We start from the raw sequence: 18576 nt of genomic DNA on the forward strand, positions 1-18576 counted from the left end.
ACGGACACAAAATTGGCTTGACAGTTGGAGACAGAGGATGCTGGGAGAGGGTTGTTGTGCAGACTGGGGGCCTCTGACCAGCGGTGTGCCATAAGCATTGGTGTTGGGGCCACGCATGTGCATTATTGACATAAACTAGAATATATGAATTATTGTTAGTAAGTTTGTCGATAGTAAAATAAGTGTTATAGTGGGCAGGGATTACAGTTATCAAAGGTGATCTGAACCAACTGAGCCAGTGGGTCAAGAAATGAAAGATGGAGCTGAATTCAGGTGTTGGATTTTGTTAAGACAAACCAGAGACGACTAACAGAATTAATGGCAGAGCTCTGGACAGTGTCGTTGAACAGAGAGAGACCAAGGGCTGCAGTTACATTGTTCCTTGAAAGTGGCGTCACAGGTGGACAGGGCAGGGAAAGCGGTTAGGCACACTAGCCCTCATGGGTCAGAGCATTCAGTACCTGAGTTGGTCCATCATGATACGGCTGTATCAGACATTGCTGGGTCTCCAGTTGGGGTACTGTGTAGAATTCTGATCCTCCTGCTTTAGGAAGCATATTCTGAAACTGAAAATGGAGCAAAGATTGACGAAGATGTTACTGATACTGGAGGATTTGACAGAAACAGGGAGGCTGGATAAGCTGGAAAGCAACATGGGTGGAATGAGATAGATTTGGCAAATAAGGTTAGGGATAATTCAAAAAGATTCTACAGCACACAAGTACAAAAAAGCAACTAGAGAGACAATAGAGCCCGTCAAAGATCAATGAGGCATCCATGCCTGGAACAACAGGATATGGTCGCGACCCAAAATGAATATTTCATGTCAGAAAGTACTGTGGACAAAGATTATGAAACAAAAGAAAGAAACAGTGATGTATTGAAAAGAGTCCCCATTACAGAAGAGTTGGTGCTGGAAGTCTTTGAACACAAATGCGGAGAAAGCCCGAGATCCTGAAAAAGTGTATCTCAGAACATTGCAGCAAAGTCGCAGTGGGGACCGTGGCAGAGATATTTGTATCAATATCCTTCGTATTTCCATTGGGTGTAGGTGGCTGAGGGGTGACCTTATAAAGGTTTATAAAAAACATGAGTGATATATGTAGGGTGAATAGTGAAGGTCTCTACCCCAGGGTAAGGGAATCCACAACTAGAAGGCATAAATATGAGGTGGGAGAGGAAATACTTAAAAGCGACCAGAGGAGCACATTTCCACACAGAGAATGGTGCACATATTGAATGAGCTGCCGCTGAAGTGGTAGAGAAATGTACAATTACATCATGGAAAAGACATTTGGGCAGGTACATGCAGAGGAGAAGGTTTGACGGAATAGGGACCAAACGCAGGCAAATGCGACTCGTTCAGGAACCGTGGTCAGCATGGACTAGTTGGATCGAAGGAACCGTTTCTGTTCTGCATGGCTCTTTCTCCAGTTATTGGAGGAGGAGACTACTGAGATAAGGCATGCTATAGGCACTGAAGCAAGTTACAGCGATATAGATGGTACTCTGGAATGCAGTATATTTCAAATATGTGGAGGGACTATCAGGAATGGAGGAGGTTACAGGGACAGGAACTGTTATAGGAGTTAAAAAGTATTGAAGACACTGGTCCAGGAGACATTGTATATGTACAGTGTTGGAGGGGGAACACAGAACAGAAAGATCCCAGGCAGCATTCCCACACACTCATGGGAAGTCTGCTTTCACCTCTGTTATACTGATGTTCACTAAGACCTCACAAGCCTGGATGGATAACTGTGACACTCCGATGCTGTATCAGTACAACAAAATTTACAGTAAGGGTGGTGATTGTCCTAGGGTGTGTCAGTACTGTGCTCCCCCTCCAGCACTGTATCAAAGTCGTGCCTTGTTAGCTGATGTTTGGAGCCCTCTCATTGATCTCTGCTCTGCTCACTGTGAATGATCTTACCTCACTGCAGGATTTACTGAAGGCTCCAGATCTCCCTGCCCTTTCTCTCTCTGGCTGGCCAACAATCTTCAATGTGGCGATGGACGAGATACCCAGGAGTTGGGAAGTCTATTTTTCCTGATTACCTGCAGGAGACAGAGAAATAGGCAGGATGGGAAATTAGACTGATGTAGTGAGGATTACACATGGAGAATGGCACTGAGTCCCACAGAGATCTGGAAAATCACAGTCTCCATTCCTGGCCTGTGCTGTTGTGTCTCTCTGGAGTGGAGAATTCTGTTGGCTCAGGATCTGAAGTAGCTGTAAGAGTGAGCGACACTGACAGAGGTAGAAATTGGACCCACACAATGAGGAATACCACATGGAGAGATACTGAGTGATATCACCAGAGTGCAGGAAGGTATCAGGATCAAACAATCATGAAGCAAAAACAGGTGTGGCTCCATGATGCACTGGTATCAGTGTTCAGGGATGAATAGCTTGTGAGCAGGCGAAGCGATGGCCTAGTGGTGTTATTGCTAGAGCATATATCCAAACCCTCAGCTAATGTTCAGGGGAGGCAGGTTTGAACCTCACCAGCTGAAATGGTGGAATTTGAAATAAATTATTTTTAAAATTGTAATTGACAATCAATACATACCATTACTGAGGTACAATAAATTCAAACACTTCTCCTTTCGAGATGGACATCTGCCCATCCTCACGTAGTCTGCACGACGTCCCCACAGCAAAGTGTTTGCCTCTTAATTACCCTCTGAAATGACCGAGCAAGTTAATCAGCTTTAGTGCAGCTAGGTCTGGGCAAGAAAGGCTGGTCAGCCAGAGACACCCACATCGCATACCAGATTTAAAAAAAAAAATCCATTCGGATGGCCCCACTGGAACCATGCAGGGAGCAGTGTCCTGGCCAATCATGTCAGTATGTTTATGGACAGGGCTTTAAACTGACAGAGATTATGCAGGGACAGGGTTCAGGTGAAAGGAGCTTTCCAAATCCAAAGAGAAAAGGTGACGCTTTGGAACAGCAAGGGAATGTGGCTGAAGACAAGCAGAAAGGAACAGGATGAGTCAAAGTTTAACTAAATCTGTACATCAGTGAATCGATTTGTGACAGGAAATTGTGGGAAAGAGTAAATTATATTTTTTATTGGAATGGACAAATTGTCTGCGATAAGATAGACTGATTTGTGACGCAGAGATTTAGACACCAGGGACACGTGGTTATAGGGCGAACAAAAGTTGTAACATAAATATTCAATGGATCACAAGCTTGCGGAAACTCAGTCAAAATGGGCAACACGAACAATAAGGATAACAAATGTATTACAGAGAAAGCATTTGGTCTCAGATCATGAAGTAGAGTCAGTCTGAATGTAATTCTGGCTGCGACTTGCCAAGGCCACAAGCAGCAGAACAGTTTTAGCCACCGAACAGCATTGCATTGCTTATCACTGCATTAAGCAGGAACTCATTGGAATTTTTAATAAGAGCATTGTGATAATTCAGTGCAACTTCAATATTCATATAATCTTGACAATCCCACTGACAAGAGTGATATTCGAAGAGGAGATTGTAGAATTTTTTCAGTGTTTCTTTGAATAACACATTGTGCAACTGGCTAGGGACGTAACTATCTCAGAGCGACCGTTGTGTGATGAAACTTAGTGAATGAGTAATGTCACCTGGAGAGATCCTCTGGGAAATTGTGAGTAAGTGCAGTTTAAAGAAATATAAAGTTTTAAAGTGAATTACAAATACGACAAGATACAACTAGAAACAAAAACAGCCAATTACATGAGTGTGAGACGAGAACTGACCAAGGTAAACAGGCTAAACAGACTGAAACATGTGTCTGTAAATGAACAGTGGAAAACATTTGATGGAACAGTGTAAAAAACACTCAACAAAAGGACATCCTATTGAAACAGAAAATCCTCAGCAAGAAATTCCCACCAATCCCTCACTGAGGACAAAATGGATCATATTAGATTATGAGGCTTACAAGATCACTACAAAGTATTTAAAATCCTGAAATCAGAGAGAGTTTAACCAGTAAGTGTTAAAGGTATTGCAAAGGGGCTGCTAACATGAGGAGAGCAGTGGGAAGGGGAATCATTGTCAGGAGCTAATGACACTACAGGAACAGGGAGAAATGAAGTTGCTGAAGGTGGTGAGAGTGTTACAGAGAGTGGTCAGGGCCTGCACGGTGTTACAAAGCCAGTATGGATTGCTGCAGCTGGAGGTGTTTGCAGAGGTAGTGAGGAGCATATACATACTTATTTATTTATTCATGGGATGAAGTTGTCATTGATTAGACCAACATACTTTGCCCCACAGTTAATTGTCCAGAGGGCAGTTAAGAGGCAGCCATATTGCTGTGGATTGGATGCACATGTCAGCCAGACCAGGTTAGAATTTCAGATGTCCTTCCCTGAAGGAGGTAAGTGAATGAGAGGAGTTCTTCAGACTGATCAATAATGCTTTTATAGTCTTTTATATTATCACTAATGTCTTGTACAGCCACAACATGACATCCCAACTCCTACTCTCAATGCTCTGCCCAGTCAAGGTAACCATACCAAAGGCCTGCTTCACCAGCCTGTCGACCTGTGACACCACTTTCAAAGAACTGTCTACCTGCATCCCTGGGTCTCTGACTGACAACACTACCCAGGGCCCGAACATTAACTGTACAAGTCCCACCCTGGTTTGTTTCATCAAAATGGAACACTTCACATTTATCTAATTAAACTCCATCTGCTATTCTTCACCCACTATCCCAGCAGTACTGTTCATCCTGTTGAATCAGATAACCTCCATCACTGTCCACTTTACCACCAATTTCAGTACCACTCAAAAAAAACTTACCAGGAAACCAGTACTCCCATCCAAACCATTTATCCACATTACAACAACTCTGCAGCCACTGCACCGCTGGTCCTATATCTCCAGTCAGAAAAACATGTCTGCCACCGCCTTCTGCCTCCAACCATCAAGCCAATTTTGTATCTAGTTGACTAGCTCCTCCTGAATGCCATATCCTTTTAGATTGACCTGAGCTTATTACTCAGTTTACCATACGGGACGTAGAACATAGAACAGTACAGCACAAGACCCCTAAGCCATGATGCCATGCCAAACTTTATCCGACGGTAAGATCAAACTAACCTACATACCCTTCATTTTACTGTCATCCATGTGTCTATCCAAGAGTGTATTAAATGTCCCGAATGTATCTGACTCTCCTACCACTGCTGGCAGTGCATTCCACCCATCTAACAGCCTTTGTGTAAAGAACCTATCTCTCCTTAACCATCCACCAATCACCTTAAAATTATGCCTGCTCATAATAGCCATTTATGCTATGGTATAAAGAAGTGTCTCACTATCCACTCTCTCTGTGCCTCACATCATGTTGTTCACCTCTACCAAGTCGCCCCTCACCCTTCTTCACTCCAATGAGAAAAGCCTTACCTCCCTCAAACTTTCTTCATAAGACATGCCCTCCAGCGCAGGCAGCATCCTGGTAAATCTCTAATTTACCCTCCCTAAAGCTTCCACTGCCTTCCTGTAATGAGGGGACCAGAACTGAACACAATATTCCAAGTGGGGTCTAACCAGGGCTCTATCGATCTGCAGCATAACCTCACAGCTTTAAAACTCAAACCCCCAGCTAATGAAAGCCAACACAACATATTCCTTCTTAACAACCCTGTAAGCTTGGGTGGCAACTTTGAGGGATCGATAGACGTGGAACCCAAGATCCCTCTGTTCCACAACACAACCAAATATTCTGCATTTAACCCATTCAACTTTGATCTTCCCCCAATGAATCATTTCACAATTTTCCAGATTGAACTCCATCTACCACTTCTCAGTCCAGCTCTGCATCCTGTCAATATCTGGCTGCAACCAACAACAGACCTCCACACTATCCACCACTCCACCAACCTCCATGTCATTGGCAAAATTACTAACCCACTCTTCCACACCCACATCCAAGTCATTTAAAAAAAAAATCACAAAAAGCAGAGGTCCTGGAACTGGTCACTGCAGAATCACCGAGCTCCAGGCTGAATGCTTCCCATCTATCATTCCTCTCTGTCTTCTATGAGCCAGGAATTCTGTATCCAGACAGACAGCTTTCCTGTATCCCATGCCTCTGTAATTTCTGAATGAGCCATAAATGTGTTTTATCACATTCTCAAAGGATTCAATAAGATTTGTGAGGCACGATCTGGCCCTACCAAAGCCATGCTGACTATCTGTAACCAAACTATGGTTTTCCAAGGAGTCATAAATCCTGTCTCTCATAGTCCTCTCCAATAATCTGCACACCACAGACATAAGAACATGATGTCTGTAATTCCCAGGATTATCCTTACTCCCTTTCTTGAACAAGGGAGTAACATTTGACACCCTCCAATCATCTGGTATGACTCCTGTGGACAGTGAGGCTGCAAAGGTCATCGCCAAAGGCACAGCAATCCCTTCTCTTGATTTCTGCAGTAACTTTGGGTACATCCTATCTGGTATATACCTATCCTTATGTTTAGAAAACATACAGCACATCCTCCTTCTTAACATCAACCTGTTCACATATATCAGTCCTTTTCATGCTGTCCTCACAAATGACAAGGTCCCTCTCAGTATGAATCCTGAAGCACAGTATACATTAAGGAACTCCCCTACCTCCTGTGACTCCAGGCACAAGTTCCCTCCACTATCCCTGACCGGCCCTACCCCCACTCTGGCCAACCTCTTGTTTCTCACATAAGTGGAGAATGCCTTACGGTTTTCCTTAATCCTTCCCAACAAAGCTTTTTCATGCCCCCTTCGGGCAGTCCTAAGTCCATTCTTCAGTTCCTTCCTGGCTACCTTCAGAGTCCCCAGAGTGTGGAAACAGGCCATTTGGCCCAACAACGCTATACCGACCCTCTGATGAACATCCCACCCAAAACCATTCCCCGATCCTATTTCTCTCCATGTACCTTAACTAACGTGTCAATACTACACATCCCTGAACACTATGGATAACTTAGTATGGCTGATTTGGGCTGTGGGTGGAAACTGGAGCCCCTGGGGGAACCCCACGCAGACATGGGGAGAATGTACAAACTCCACACGGACAGTCGCCCGGGGCTGGAATTGAAATCGGGTCCCGGGTGCTATAAGGCAGCCGTGCTAACTACTCAGGCATTGTGCCGCTCCCATATAACCCTATAGAAGTCTAATGATCCTTGCGTCCTTAACCTTATGTAAGCTTCCTTCTTCCTCTTGACTAGATGTTCTACACGTTGGAACCTTGTCAAATGCTTTGCTGAAGTCCATGTGGACAACGTTGACTGTCTGCCTTCATCTATCTCTTGGCCACCTCCTCGAAGAGTCAATCCAGTTTGTGAAATACGGTTTCCCACTCACAAATCCATGCTGACCATCTGTAATCAGCCCTTACCTTTCCAAATATGCGTAGCTCCTTTCTCTCAGAATCTCCACCAACAACTTCCCCATGACTGGGCTCACTCCTGGCTTTTCCCTGCAGCCCTTAAGTGATGGAACAGCATTAGCCACCCTCCAGTCTTCCTGTAACTCACTGTGTCTGTTTAAGATCTCACTCATCTCTTCTGGTTCAACACTTAGGCGACCTTATTGATATTGAAGGGGCCCTATTCTCTTCCTAGTTATTCTTAAGCCCTTACTGAAACTTGCATAAAGGCTTCTGTAAATTCAAATAGCACATTTCCCCCATACCATCACCCACCACACCCTTATCTATTCTGCCATTCATATTCACACCAACATTTAAAATCCAATAGGCTCAAAAACACATTCTTCTTTATAAAATGTGTTTCTAAGGGTCCAGTTATTTTTTATTGATAGGTCCTTTCTCACTCATTTCAGCATGCTCCTCACTTCCTGTCAGGCAAACATTGTTTGGTTTCAGACTGACAGCAGAAAGGGTTGTACGAGTTCTTGTTTATCAATCTGAAAAAGGTAACTTACAGGGTCAGCAGGTCATAGAGAAGGCAAATAAAATGCTGCCACTTATTAGAAAGGGAATGGAGTCTAAAAATAGGAAGGTCTTGCTAAAACTATGCAAGGTACAAGTCAGACCACACCCAGAATACTATGAACAGTGTGAGTGCCCGAAGGAATGATATTCTTCTATTGTAGGCAGGTCAGAGAAGGGTCGCTTGGCTGATCCTGGAAATGGATGAATTTTCCAATAAGAGGTGGATTAGATTGAGTTTGCACCCAACTGATGTTTAGAAAACATGACAGAAAAATTGAATGTAAGATTCAAGATTCGGAAGAGCTTTGATCAAGTACATGCTGGGAAGTAGGAAATTAGAAAGTACAGCACAGCAATAGGCCCTTCGGCCCACCATGGCTGTGCCGACCATGATGATATTCTCAACACATGCCACCTGCCCCGATATGGTCCATATCCCTCTATTCTCTGCCTGTTCAATGATGTTATCGTAAACAATCTAGTACACAATCCAGGATGCTATCTAATACAGCACTGACACTTATTAGTTATCTAGTGTGGATGGAGACCACTGTCACACACAGTTGCTGTACTACCCTTGCTGTAAGTATATTCAGTGTTCTGACTGTAACCACATTTGCATTCCCACCACTGGTTGGTCCCTATAAAAGAATTCCGGCCAATGATTGTTGCTGCTTGTTTATTCCCAGCTCCATCCAATAGCCTCCAAATTTTGGATTTCAGTTCCACGTCGCAATTTCATTAAAGCATTAAGCTCATCCTTTCTTCACTCCTTGGTGGCTTTTTGCCAAGCCTGCCTCGATCCCAACAAACCTTCAATATTTCCTTCCCAGCGATTATCATTCTGTTTTTACATCGCCAGAATGACAGTTCCATCATATCTGCTCTCTGTCATTCCATCTGCCTTATGTCGAATGCAGGGAGTCATTCCTCAGTAGTGTGAGGTTGAACAGATGGTACAGGTTACAGAGATAGTGAGGCTTACAGGGGCTGGAGGATGTTAGAGTTAAACAAAGTTACATCTGGTCAAGAATGTCAGTGGGACAAAGGAGTTTGGGGATTGGAGGAATTTATACGGATAGATGGAGCTGGATTAGCTTCTGGAGATAGGGATAGGGATGGATATAGGGAGAGGCAGGCAGACTGTGAGGCACAGACAGGTGGTGTTTCAGAGAGAAGAGTTTTGTGTGTATAACAGAGATATGGAAGGTTATAGCGACTGAACACGTTCACAGATATAAGAAGGCTTCTAGGTTCAGGAAGGCTCCATAGATCGGAAGGCAATTGAGAATGCCAGGTTACGGGGTTGGAGACAGTAACACAGATGGGGAGGGTTGCACAAATTGGAAGAGGTTCCTGTGGTCAGGGGGTTTGGTGGAGACAGGGTGAAGTTTATGTAGATTAAGATTGAAGGTTTGGAGAACGATAAGGAAGTTACGATTTTTTTCACAGAAAAGGATGGGTTGTAGGAGCTGGAGAAGTTTACCCAGATAGGGACGGATGGAGAGGTTAAAGGCAAATACATAGACATACAGAGTGGTTTTGTTATGAGGGGCTTACAGGGACAGACAGGACTGTGAGGTTTACAGGGATGAAGGAATTTAGTATCCACTGGAGAAGTTTCTGGATTAGGGTGTTAGGGATTGGAGAACCTGACAGAAACAGAGAGCATTATGTGGACTAGAAGAGCTTCCAAACAGAGGAAGGATTATCGGGACTGGAGGATATTACAGAGATCACTAGTCCAACATGGGCCAGGATTGATGCTTGGGGCTTCTGTGCTGTCTCTGTGAGGACCAGTACAGCAAAGGTGAATGCAGGACCCTGACAAGATGATGTGAATGAAGCCTAGAATGTTGCTGTTCCTTGCCCAGTTCTGTGTCTATGTCCTGTCTTCCGGGTCTGAATACAGAAGGCCACAAACTCCTCCCTGTGCTGTTTACTGTGAGTGATCTTACCGGCTGCAGGATTTACTGAAGGCTCCAGACCTCCCTCTCCATCTCTCTCTGGCTGACCAAGCATCTTCAATGAGGTGATGGATGAGAGAGGAGTTAGCAACATCCTGATTACCTGCATGAGACAGAAATAGACAGAATGGAAAATTAGACTGATGCAGTGAGGATAACTCATCTAGAGTAGCACTGAGTCCGGCAGAGATCACGAAAATCCCAGTCTCTGTCCCTGGTCTGTGCTATTGCTGATCAGAGGATTATTTTGGATCAGGATCTCAGACCAGCTGCAAGAGTGAGAGGAGCTGACAGAGGCAGCAATTAGAACCACACAGTGAGGGATACCACATGGAGAGATAATGAGTGATATCACCAAAGTGCATGAAGGTGTCAGGATCAAACAACAGTCATGGTGAAAGGGTTTCGATTCATGGTGCACGGGGATCAGTACTCAGTGATGGGTGAACTACGAGTGGGACAGGTGATAACCTCAGGTTATTCTCACCCGACTGTTCATCCAGAATTTAATGCCGATGTCAACTACACCAATCTAACTGATTAATATCCTTTAAGGAAGGAAATCGGTTATCGACAGCAGGTCTGGCCTACATGTGACTCCAGACGCAAAGTAACGAGATTTACTCTCAACTGTCCCCTGAAGTTACCTGGCAAGCAACTCAGCTCAAGGGCAGCTCATGGGGTGGGCATGGAATGCTGGCCAGAAAGAGACAGCAACATCCCACGATGGAATTAAAAACAACCGTGCTGGGAGCAGTGTCCTGGCCAATCGTGTCAGTAGGTTTATGGACAGGACTTTAAACTGACAGAGAGGATGCAGGGACAAGGTTCAGGTGAAAGGAACTTTCCAAATCCAAATAGAAATGGTGAAGCATCGGAACAGCACGGGGTTGTGACTGAAGACAAGCAGAAATGAACAGGAAGGGACAGAGTTTAACTATAACTGTACATCAGGGAATTAGGCTGTGACAGGAAATTGTGTGAAAAAGTCAATTACAATGTTCATTCTTTGGAATGGACAAAGTACCTGCCATAAGGTAATAGACTTGTGACACCGAGATAAATAATATTCGGTCACCAGAAAGGTGTGGTTATAGGAGAAACAAAAGGTGGAACATAAATATTGAATTGTACACATCCTTGAGGGGTCTCAGGGAGTGCAGGATGGGTAACCCTGACAGTAATGGGTAACAAAGGCATTACAGAGAAAGACTTTGACATCAGATGATGCAGCTGAATCAGCCTGAATGCAGAATCTGGGTAACATGTGTCAAAAACACAAGGAGGAGCACAGTTTTGAGGCGGCCTGACAATATTTCATTGCTCAACACTGTTACACATTCCAATGAATTCCTGTGTAATGCAAAGGCACTGTGATAATTTTGGGAGACTTCAATGTTTGTCAAAAATGATATTCTCCGAACTCCTCTCCGAATGTTTTTGTCAGTGTTTCTTTAAATAACACATTGAGTAAATGGCCAGGGATATGATTATCTCAGATCGACCATTGGGTGATGAAGCTGAGTGAAGGAGTAATGTCACACTGAGATATCCGCGGGGAAATTGTCGTGTAGTGGAATTCAAAGGGCTGATGGATTTTTAAAGTGACCATAAAGCACACCCTGCAATCACAACCAAAGCCATTTACATGTATTTGAGAGGAAAACTGACCAAGGTAAACAGGGGAAATAGTGAAGTGTATGGCTGGAAATGGACAGTGGAAAACATTCAGTCATGGAGGTGTACAGCACAGAATCAGGGCCTTCGGTGTCCAACTCGTTCATGCCACCCATATATCCTAAAATAATCTCGTCTTATTTGCCAACACTTGGCCCTAATCCCTCTCAACCCTTCCTGTTCGTATACCCATCCAGATGCCTTTTAAATGCAGTCATTGTACCAGTTTCCACCACTTCCTCTAGCAGTTCATTCCATACACACATCACCCTCTGCCTGAAAACATTGTCCCTTAGGTTCCTTTTATATCTTTCCCCTCTCACCCTGAAGCTAGGCTATCCGGTTCTGGGCTCCACTACCTCAGAGAAAAGACCTTGTCTGTTAAACCTATCCATGCTTCTCTTGTGGGCGGCACGGTGGCACGGTGGGCGGCACGGTGGCACAGTGGGCGGCACGGTGGCACAGTGGTTAGCATGCTGCCTCACAGCGCCTGAGACCTGGGTTCAATTCCCGCCTCAGGCGACTGACTGTGTGGAGTTTGCACGTTCTCCCCTCGTCTCCGTGGGTTTCCTCCGGGTGCTCCGGTTTCCTGCCACAGTCCAAAGATGTGCAAGTCAGGTGAATTGGCCATGCTGAATTGCCCGTAGTGTTAGGTAAGGGGTAAATGTAGGGGTATGGGTGGGTTGCGCTTCGGCGGGTCGGTGTGGACTTGGTGGGCCGAAGGGCCTGTTTCCACACTGTAATGTAATGTAAAAAAAAATAATGTAATGAGTTTATAAATCTCTGTATGGTCACCCATCAGCCTCAAATACCCCAGCCCATTTAACCTCTCCCTAAAGCACAAATCTTCCAATCCTAGCAACATCCTTGCAAATCTTTTCTGAAACCATTAAATTTACAAAAAATCCTTCCGATAGGAAGGAGACAAGTATTGCACGCATTATTCCAAAAGTCACTTATCCAATGTCCTGTACAGCCAGAACATGACCTCCCAACTCCTCTAGTCAATGCTCTGATCAGTAAAAGCAAACATACCAAACACCTTCTTCACTATCCTATCTACCTGCGACTCTATTTTCAAGGAGCTATGAATCTGCATTCCAAAGTTTCTTTGTTCAGCAACACTCTCTAGGAACATACCATTAAGTGAGTAAGTCCTGCTGAGATTTTCTTTCCCAAAATGCAGCACCTCACATTTATCTAAATTAAACTCCATCTGTCACACCTCAGCCCATTGGCCCATCGGATACAGATCCCGTTGTAATCTGAGGTAACATTCTTTGCTATCCACAACACCTCCAATTTTGGTGTCATCTATAAACTTACTAATTACACCTCGTATGTTCACATCCAAAAAATTTATATAAATAACAAAAATAGTGGATCCAGCACTGATCCTTGTAGCGCTCCACTGGTCACAGGTCTCCAGTCTGAAAAACAACCTTCCACCACCACCCTCTGTCTTCTACCTTCGGGCGAGTTCTGTATCCAAATGGCTGGTTTTCCTTGTATTCCATGAGATTTAACCTTGCTCACCAATTTCACATGTGGAAACTTTGCGAACACCTTATTGAATTCCATACCGCTCACATTGACTGCTCTGCCCTCATCAATCCTTTTTGTTATTTTTTCAAAAACCTCAATTCAATTTCTTGAGACATGATTTCCCATGCATAAAGCAATGCTGACTATCCATAATTAGACACTGACTTTCTAAACACATGCAAATCCTGTCCCTCATGATTCCCTCCTTTAACGTGCCCACCACTGACGTCAGGCGAACCGGTCTGTAGTTCCCTGGCTTCTTCTTACCACCTTGCTTAAATAGTGGCACCACGTTAGCCAACCTCCAGTCTTCTGGCACCTCACCTGGGACAATCGATGATACAAATATTTCAGCACGGGGCCCAGCAATCACTTCACTAGCTTCCCACAGAGTTCGAGGGTACACCTGATCAGGCCCTGGTAAGGTCCGAAGGAGTGTTGCAGAACAAAGAGTCCTTGGAGTGCAGGTTCATAGCTCCTCGAAAGTGGAGTTGCAGGTAGATAGGATAGTGAGGAAGCGTTTGGTATGCTTTCCTTTATTGGTCAGCGTATTGAGTACAGGAGTTGGGAGGTCATGTTGCGACTGTACAGGACATTGGTTAGGCCACTGTTGGAATATTGCTTGCAATTCTGGTCTCCTTCCTAACCGAAAGATGTTGTGAAATTTGAAAGGGCTCGGAAAAGCTTTACAAGGATGTTGCCAGGGTTGGAGGATTTGAGCTCTAGGGAGAGGCTGAACAGGCTGGGGCTGTTTTACCTGGAGCATCGGAGGCTGAGGGGAGACCTTATGGAGGTTTACAAAATTATGAGGGGCCCGTATGGGATAAATATACAAAGTCTTTTCCCTGGTGTCGGGGAGTACAGAACTAGAGGGCATAGATTTAGGGTGCGGGGGAAAGATATGAAAGAGACCTGAGGGGCAACTTTTTCACACAGAGGGTAGTACGTGTATGGAATGAGCTGCCAGAGGAAGTGGTGGAGACTCAGGTGGTACTAGATTGGGTTGGGATATCTGGTCGGCGTGGATGGGTTGGACTGAAGGATCTTTTTTCATATTGTACATCTCTATGACCTGATAAGGTCCTGAGAGTTTATCCATCTTTGTGCATTTCAAGACATCCAGCACCTCCTCCTCTGTAATATGGACATTTTGCAAGTTGACACCATCTATTTCCCTACATTCTATATCTTCCATGTCCTCCCCACAATAAATACTGATGTAAAACACTTGTTTAATATCTCCCAATCTCCTGCAGATCCACGTGCAGGCTGCCTTGATGATCTTCAAGGGGCCCTATTCTCTCCCTAGTTACCATTTGTCCTTTATATTTTTATAAAAACCCTTTGGATTCTCCTTAATCCTATTTGCCAAAGCTATCTCATGTCCCCCTTTCGTCCTCCTGATCTTCAGCTTTAGTATACGCCTGCTGCCTTTATATTCTCCTAAGGATTCACACTCTCTCCTGAGATATGTTTACTTCTCTCTTAACTTAAACCTCAATTTCTCTCCTCATCCAGCATTCCGTACACCTACTGGCCTAGCCTTTCACCCTCAAAGGAATATGTCTCCTGCCTCCAAACTGCTGTTCTCATTTTAGAAGGCATTCCAATTTCCAGTGATAAAGGTGTCATTCTCTCAAAATGGAAACTTCCCAGTTCCTGCATCTCATGAAATGTTTGCTGGAAAATAATGACAAAACAAAGAACTTTCCAAAGAAAGGCTTCGATAAGGCGAGCTCTGATCAGTTACATAGATCTGGAGGTTACCAAATGCACGGAGAGTGCTTTCTACCAGAGCAGCACCAGGTCAGTATCAGGCATACAGACAGAATGGGCAAATAGATTCACATCTGAACTCCCATCTCCCGGCCTGGGAACCTGAAGGGTGCATAGCCATTCTAGAGAGTTATGCAGATATCAGGAATGTTGCTGTGGCAAAAAGAGGTTTCAGTAATTTTGAAGGTTTATGCTAATCAAGGAGGTTACAGAGGTAAGGGGGATTATCAGGACTTTAAGAGGTTTCCCAGTTTATGATGTTGGAGGGATTGGAGGAAGTTACCAAGATAGGGTGGGTTTAAGATTGAGGAATTCCGCGGACAACCTTTACAGGGAGAAAGGCAGTATTTTTGACAGTGTGGAGGAACAGAAGAATCTTGGGGTCCACATCCATTGATCCCTCAAAGCTGCTACTCAAGTGGTTAGCCTTATTCAGAATGCATGTGGTGTGTTGGCTTTCATTAGCAGAGGGATTGAGTTTAAGAGCGATGAGGTTATGCTGCAGCTCTATCAAGACAAGTGTGGTTAGACAACACTTGGTATATTGCATTCAGTTCTGGTTGCCTCATCATCAGAAAGATGTAGAAGCTATAGAGAGGGTGTAGAGGAGATTTACCAGATGCTGCCTGGACTGGAGGGGAGATCTTATGGAGAAAGGTTGAGGGAGTTAGGGCTTTTCTTTTTGGAATGAAAAGGGACAAGAGATGACTTACTGGAGGTGAACGAGATGATTTGAGGCTTAGATAGAGAGGATAGCCACATACTTTTCCCATTGCAAAAATGGAAATAAGAAGGGGACATAAAGTGAAGGTGATCAGAGGAAGATTTACAGGAGATATCAGGGGTGGGTTCTTTACACACAGTGTAGCAGGTGCGTACAATGCACTGCCAACAGTGGTAGTAGAGTCAGATACATTAGGGACATTTAGTGAACTCTTAGACAAGCAAATGGCTGATAGTAAAATGTAGGGTCAGTAGGATAAATGATCGGCACAACATTGAGGGCCAAAGGGCCTTTCGCTGTGCTGTACTGTTCTCCGATCTAAATAGGGAGGGTTACAATGGCACAAAGAGGTTTCAGAAAGCTGCAGAGGATGGGATCTGAATGAAGAGACACAAATAGGAAGGTGTGCTCGGATTGTCAGAGGTAACACAGACAGCAATGGTCTGATCTGGAGCAGACAACCCAGACTGGGGGTGCTGTGGGGACTGGAGGTAACTTCACAGGGAGGGAGGACCATAGAGCCACAAGAGGTTACAGAGCTATAGGGCCTGCAGGAGTTCATGGAGATGGGGAGGTTGGGAAAGATGGAGCAGTTTACACAGAAAAGGATGTTGGTAGGATGGGATGTTTCACACAGACAGGAGTGTTTTAGGTGAATGGAGCAGATTGTGGAAATCAAGACGGTTTTATAGATTAGAAGAACACACAGCTATGTGGATAGCAGTCGCGACTAAAGATGTTTATAGTTCTAGAAAGGCTAAGGTTCTGCAGGTTATTTAGATATAGAGGATGTGGAGTTAGATAATTTTACCAGGAGGAAAGCACAGCAATTTTGGTTAGAGACAGTTTCACGGATTAGGGAGCATTAGTAACCTCCTCCAGTTTGGTCAAAGTGGGAAGGGTTGTAGGGGAGGGTGACGTTTCCACAGATAGGGGTGTAAGAGCTGGAGATGGTTCTGGAGATGAGTAGATGGATGGAGAGACTGGAACAGCTTGCATTGACAGGGTGGGAGGATGTTACACATATAGTGAGTCTTTTTCGGAAGTGGATCAGATAGTCACAGGCATTGGAGTGAGTTCTACAGATCAGGGATGCTGCACGGACCTGAGAGGATTGTACGGTCTAAAAAATTGATTGAATCTTTCGGTCTGGAAAAAGATACAAATAACTTAAAGTCAATGTATGGGTGGATGATGAACAGACTGGAAGACCTGACATTGACAGGATGGGTGATAGGCAAGGGAGGATGTTACACAGATAGTGAGTCTTTTTGGAACTGGATCAGATAGTCACAGTCATTGCAGTGAGATCTACAGATCAGGAGTGCTGCACGGACCTGAGAGGATTGCAAGGTCTCCACAGATTGATGATATCTTTAGGACTGGAAGAAGATACGAATAGCTTAAACTCTATGTATACTGTTTTCTTTTTCCTGAACAGAGCCTCAATATCCCTCAGCAGCCAGGGATCTCTGAACCTGCCAGATTCTCCCTTCACTGGAACACACTGGCCCAGAATTCTTGAGATCACCCTTTTAAAAGCCTCCCATTTGTCAGTCATTCCTTTTCCTTCACACAGACTCACCCAATCGATGGTAATCATAATGTAGAGGAGACGTTGTTGGACTGGGGTGGACAATGTTAAAAATCACACAACACCACGTTCCAGTCCAGCAGGTTTATTTGGAGGCACTAGGCTTCAGAGCACTGCTTCTTCATCAGGTGGTTGTGGAGCACAGTCGTACGGCACAGAATTTATAGCAACAGGATGGCAATGTCATGGAACGTAATATCAAACACATTTAGTTTCTGCCTTTCACTTTTAGGATGATCACCTGCGCTGCGAAAGCTGGTGCTTCGAAATAAACCTGTTGGACTATAACCTGGTGTTGTGCGATTTTTTAATTCACCCGATCAACCTCTGCTCGATTCTGCCAAATAGCCCCAAAATTGGCCCTGCTCCAGTTTCACACCTTATTCTGTGGACCTGTTTGATCTTTTTCCATAACTATGTTAAAACTAAGACAGTTGTGGTCACTAGACCCAAAGTGTTCTCTGATTGATTATTCAGTGACTTGCCTGACCACGTTGTCTGAGGGGAGGTCCGGTGTTGCACCCACCTGAGTAGAGTTAGGCCTTGTTCGAGTTACATCTTGATTTCAGAAAACTTCTTGGACACATTTGACAAATTGAATTCCGTATGGGCCTTTTAGTCTGTGGGTGGCCCAGTCCATCCAGGGGAAGTTAACATCTCCAACCAATACTACATTATTATTTCATTAGGTACCTGCAATCTCTCTACACATCTGTTCCTCTCACATCCGCTGGCTATTTGGGAATCTTGAAGACTGTCAGAACAGAGTGCACACCCCCTTTTTGTTTCTAACGTCTAAACATATGGCCTCATTTGATGACTCTTAATGAGTATCCTCTCGAAGCGCTGTTGTTCTGCCATCCCTTATCAAAAGGGCAGCTCCCCCTCCTCACTTAATTGTCCTTCTGTCACGCCTGAAGCATCTGTATCCTGGAACACTGAGCTGCCAGTCCTGCCCTTCTCTCAGCCATGTTTCTGTTATGGTTATAATATCCCAGTCCCCAGAGCAAATCCACGCTCTGAGCTCGTCTTCCTTACCAGTCAGGCCTCGTGCATTGAAATAAATGCATGTTAAACCAAAAGTCTTTTCCCTACCTTGGCTGTGCCCTTGGATATCCTGAATAGCAAACTTGTTCTCGATGGCTGATGCATTTTTCCGCTGACTGGTCGATAGGCCCTCCCTTATTGAGAGTCCCTGCCAAACCTTTTTAAACCCTCCCCGAATAACACTAACAAATCTCCCCGCCGGGATACTGGCGTCCCTCTGGTTCAAGTCAAACCCATCATCTTGTATAGGTCACCTCTACCCCAAAAGAGATCTCAATGATCCAAACCTTAACCGCCCCC

The 18576-nt window shown here is 44.5% G+C and overlaps 1 long non-coding RNA gene across 1 annotated transcript; it reads right to left on the reverse strand.

Annotated features, from left to right (window-relative positions):
- Positions 1-494: 494 nt before the first annotated feature.
- On the reverse strand, positions 495-10008 carry LOC148142396 (uncharacterized). The gene is made up of 3 exons (XR_015752085.1): positions 9905-10008; positions 1934-2058; positions 495-566 (listed from the first exon to the last, which is right to left on the reverse strand). It is a non-coding gene; the product is annotated as an uncharacterized LOC148142396 (long non-coding RNA).
- Between the last annotated feature and the right edge of the window lie 8568 nt (positions 10009-18576).

Source organism: Chiloscyllium plagiosum, unplaced genomic scaffold, assembly GCF_037043375.1.
Source record: "Chiloscyllium plagiosum isolate Xiang-an unplaced genomic scaffold, Cpla_swu_hap1 HiC_scaffold_29, whole genome shotgun sequence".
Taxonomy (NCBI): domain Eukaryota; kingdom Metazoa; phylum Chordata; class Chondrichthyes; order Orectolobiformes; family Hemiscylliidae; genus Chiloscyllium; species Chiloscyllium plagiosum.